At 47.4% G+C, this 4,923-nt stretch overlaps 1 protein-coding gene across 5 annotated transcripts in view; it reads left to right on the top strand.

Moving 5' to 3' along the window:
* Positions 1 to 1,484, top strand: part of pard3aa (par-3 family cell polarity regulator alpha, a) — a 275,373-nt gene extending 273,889 nt beyond the window's left edge. For all 5 annotated transcript variants that reach the window (XM_035531038.1, XM_035531039.1, XM_035531036.1 and 2 more), the window contains one exon: positions 1 to 1,484. This exon is cut by the window's left edge and continues 700 nt beyond it. The gene's annotated coding sequence lies outside the window, so the exon portion shown is untranslated.
* Positions 1,485 to 4,923: the final 3,439 nt, after the last annotated feature.

Below are 4,923 nucleotides of genomic sequence, written 5' to 3'. Positions count from 1 at the left end.
AATTTTGAGTGAAGTGTTCAGGAAAGGATTGTGTGTGTGTGTGTGTGTGTGTGTGTGCGTGTGTTTTTGAATTTGAGTACTGGAAAGGAGAGGTAAGTTTCTGTGTGTGTGTGTGTGTGTGTGTGTGTGTGTGTGTGTGTGTGTGTGTGTGTGTGAGCGCACGCGCTCTGTGTGTGTGAGAGAGAGAAGGTGTGAACCAGAGACCATAGGCTTATGCTGTGTGGCTAAGCTAGGTAGGATGGATCTGATGGGGTCATGACCTTATCACCCTGTATCCTGCCTAGAAAATAGCAGTCACCTCATTCAGCCTGTGTGTGTGTGTGTGTGTGTGTGTGTGTGTGTGGGTGTGTGTGTGTGTGTGTGTGTGTGTGTGTGTGCTTGTTTAGGTCAGGCTTTGGTTATGTACTATAAGTCTGAGACTTGGTCAGTTCCATGAGTGTTATCAGCGTTTATAGAGATCTGCTAGCACTCTCTGCAGGGCTCGCGCGCTACCTGACCCACGACAGGGCAGACCCGCCTGCCTCCTGCTTTCAGCTGCTCACCACACTGCCACCGAGACATCATCACTTAACATCATCATCATTCAATACTGATTCTAGAGTTGTCATCAAATGGTGCTTTTTCTGTGCTTGTCTCTATCTAAGGGAAATGTGCGTGTGTGCGTGCCTGTGTGTGTGTGTCTGGCTGTCACCGGTGCCTGTATCGTGACATTCCCACGTCTATAAGCCGTACACGTGGGTACGGCAGGGCGTAACGAGCATGTGGAGCGGCAGGCTCGATCCAGGCCCACCTCTCACACTCTCAGCCTCCTCGCCTGAGCGCCAGCACAGGACCCTCTGCTCCCATTCCCTTGTTCTCCCTCTCCTGTGCATGGAACAAAACGGAGTACATCATATTTAAGGTGATGAGGGATATTTCTTCCTAGGGTCGGGAGCGTCGGTGCATTCCAGAGACTGCGTTTGATCCTGCGTTACTACGTGTGTCTTGAGTTACCGACTCTTTAAATCATAAAAAATGAACTTTGCAGAACATCAAGGGGTTTTTTTTGTTTGTTTTATTTTGAAATTAGCTGCTTTCATATTTCATTTTTGTTTTTTATGCATTGATGCTTTTTTTGGAAACGTTGAAGATGGTAAAAGTGCCTGTTAGAAGGGATGTGTGTACTAAACTCATCATGTCACATATTTTACTTTACATTATCTACTTTTTTGTTGTTGTACTGACACTTACCTTCCCATCACAAAAAATGTCTCAGTCTGTAAGAAAAGGTGTGATATGCCCAAGGTTTTGTATTTTTATGACTTTTACATTATCTATATTCTCCAGAGGTAAAATGGTGTCCCAGATAACTCCTGTAAGCAGTGCAATTGGTTTTTTTGCTTAGTCTTTATACATACTGTATGAAAGTGTACACAGCTTTCTCTGTACATATCAAAACTAGAATAAATAAACAGAAGGCTGTTCCTTCTTCTTGTTTACAGTAAGCAGCTGTGTGTGTGTTAATTGATTGATCTGTTCACCATGTGCAAAAGAAGTTAAGAGCAGAGTCCAAATGATATATGCTTTTAAACATGCCCACTGTGCACATAAGTCACTTTTCTCCGTTTGTTCTGCACACGGATCCACACGGTCACGCGCATTTGACAGAGTTCTGATTTAGAGAGCAGGGCGTATGCCTTCCTCCCCGTGAAACGACGGAACAGGAAGGCCAAGGAATATCCTTGCTCCCCTTGCTTCTCTTTCATCTCTTCCTGAACCTGTAGGTCACGTCGACGGCGCGTAGGACGTGGCAAGGTGGCGCAGTAATGGGAACAATAGTGAAATTTATGAAGTTCCGGTCAGGGCGAGTGGAGTTTTAGCGATGTTGGCTGTCTCACTTCGCTTCGCAGAAAAACCTGCCAAAAATGACTCGGCTTGAGGAAGAGAGAGAGGCCCTCTGAAAAAGCTCCATCTGTCTGACACCGTAGGGGTTGCGGGAGAGAGAGATGGAGAGACCGATTTGGAGGGAGGGAGAGAAAGTTAAATACAAAGGAAAAGAAAACCTGTGGGAACCTGAGATGATGAGCAGAGTCAGCGTGGAGCTGTGAAGGCAGGTCCCTGCCTGCCTCGCCCAGCAGGGTGCACTGCGTATGGGCTGGAGGTGAGGGGACATGGGGGACGAGGCGTAGCGTCTGATCCCTGCACAGCCAGTGTGTGATGTGTGTGTTTTCCCCCATGCATAAACTAGGATCTGCACAGCAACGCATGAGCTGCCTTCTGCTTGATTTATACTCTCCTCTGGTGTAGACTGAAACTGAGGCCCAGTCCCAGGTCTGATTGCTTGTTTATGTAGCACAATCTTAATCTGAAGTTCAATCCCATCTTTTCATCTTGAACTTGTGTGACTACAGCCTCACTCTGATGGCTCCCTTTCTTCTCTCCTGTGCTTTATCCTGCTGAATTTGTGGGGCCAGACCCCCGTCACCCGTTTTGGGTCCTAAACTTGTTTTTAGACCACCGCAGGGCTGGCGGAAGCCGTGTCTCTCGGCGGCAAAAAGGCGGTCATAAATCTTCTTGATGCAAAAGCAAATTGTAGGGAGTCGTTTCGTTCACACCACCCTCCCATTGGTGCCATACCCCACCCCAGATCTTCCCCTCAAGCCTGGCTTAACATCTGCTTGGCATGTGTGTGTGTGTGGAAGTGGAGACCAGGAAGGAGTGGAAGTTGCTTTCACTCAACCTTTAAAAAGTGGGCATGAAGGCTGCTGGTAAACCCAGAAACAGAAGGGCTGTATGTGTTTTGTGAGTGCGTTCATGTGTGTAAGGGGTATGTATTTATTTATTTGTCAGTGCAGAAGGTCTTTGTCTGCTGCATCTCCCAGATAAGAATTGCTGCTGTTTCCTCTGTGCCAAAAGCCCTGTGTAATTGTAGGAAAATGGCAGGTGTGCTTAACCTCTGCATTTATCCTCGCGCCTCGCCTACGGTCTAGCTGACCTTCCCGGACCCCTCAGGACCGGAGGGGTTCCACCGAGGCCAGACGCGCCAGGCGAGATCTCCCGGGCCCGTCCAGGCCGGTCACGAGCACCCCAGTGCTACGTTTCAGCCGGACGGTGCTTGGCCGTCTGAGTCAGACCCTCCGCCAGGTTCCGGCGATGATGGAAACTTATCCATATGGATGGAGCAGGCATGTTCTGTAACACGCTTTGTGGTGTTGGCTTATCATGTGTTAAATCCATCTGTGCAAGGTGTGAAAGCCTTTGAACACTGCAGAATTCATAGGAAAGACAACAGCCAGTGACTGGCCCTGAGCATAGCCAAATATTATCAATTTTTTAATGCTTGACTTTCATGCAGTAAAATGGAAAATTAAAAAAAAACAAAACAACTTTCTGTAAATCTTATTTATCAGGAGATTGATTCTCATTGGCATTCAAGGCAGGGAGAGCACACTCATCTGTTCATTTGTGATTCGAGGACTTGCCCGGAATTGTTCTGCAATGAATTTCACTTGGTGAACTGGAAGAGAACCCTGCGGGAAAGTCTTTTGAATCTTAACGATTTTTAAGCATACGCACTTCCCAAATGTTATCTGCTGATCTGTCTACACACCTGGCTGCTTCTGAATTGCACACTGGGAAAATTCTAGCTTGACGGGAAGTTTACCCCAGTGGCCTCGGACAGTGCGGTGCTGCTGACCACAGGACCGCTTCGCCTGTGGTTCCTGATAGGAGGGTCGAACTCCTCATTCTTGAATCCCGGGAAGCAGCCATCAACTTATGGCTACACACACACACACACACACACACACACACACACACTTACTTTTTATATCCCATAAGAAGCATATGACCTTACATGCTTTCTTTGACGGATGCTGTGTTCTTCACCAGGCAATGATCGTTCCTTTGACGTGCACAGTGTTCTTCACCCGGTCATGATCATTCTGTACCTTTTATTTAATTGCTGATATAAAGCATCAGGCGAGCCTTTGATGTAGTGCGGGAAGACAACGTGTGGAGACGGCGTGTGAAGATGAAGCCTGTTCACTGTGCGTTTTCTCTGTGCCTCTCTTAATATTCTGGTGGGGAGAACTGTTCCTTCTGTTGTTTCTGTGTTTGGACATGGAATTATACACATATTTCTGCTCTTTTGAAATGGAAATGGACTCTTTGAACTGCACTCATAAACAACAAACAACAAATGCAAATGTTTTGATGTGGTAATAATCTCCCGCTCGAATTCAAGGTTTCCTTCCTCTGGCCTCTTATGGGATATAAAATTGATCGGCAGCGCGTTCACAATATTTCCATTTGATGCCAGCTCATTAAACTTCTACTGTTATTTGTTGACATTGTACGCAGAAGGTGAGTCTGAATTGCACATGTTCAAAGCACTGCTTTCACTGAATTTAGTCAATATTCCTGAGCATTTATTAACCAAGACTGTAGTTGTCGTTAAACCTACCTGTACCAGCTGGCCCAGTTTTTCTCTCTCTCTCTCTCTGTCTCTCTCTCTCTCTGTCTCTCTCTCTCTCTCTCTCTCTCTCTCTCTCTCTCTCTCTCTCTCTCTCTCTCTGTCCTTGTGCTGAGCCCCACGGCTAGTCGCGCGTAATGCCGCGCTTGGAGAGTCGACACTTCAATCGGGTCTGCCGACGTGCGCTTAGCTAACGCGGGCACGGGGTGTTTGTGTGGCTGTGCGTGCAAGCGGACGCCCTGCTGCCAGCGCTGCGGTGAAAAGATCCACCAAAGCCTTTCGGTAGCGAATCTACATGGGTGTAAATCCTATAATCTGCACCGGCGGAATCGCCCCAGAATGCCTGAGAGCAATTATTCTGACAAAAGGAACATATCCCGCTTCCACCCCCTCTCTCGCTCCCTCTCCCCCTCACCGACTCTGCCTGGTGTCAAATTAATCCTCGGGAATTTTACAACAATCTGTCCGTC

This window comes from Electrophorus electricus, chromosome 10, assembly GCF_013358815.1.
Source record: "Electrophorus electricus isolate fEleEle1 chromosome 10, fEleEle1.pri, whole genome shotgun sequence".
Lineage (NCBI taxonomy): Eukaryota > Metazoa > Chordata > Actinopteri > Gymnotiformes > Gymnotidae > Electrophorus > Electrophorus electricus.
This window is presented reverse-complemented; position numbering and strand designations above follow the sequence as displayed.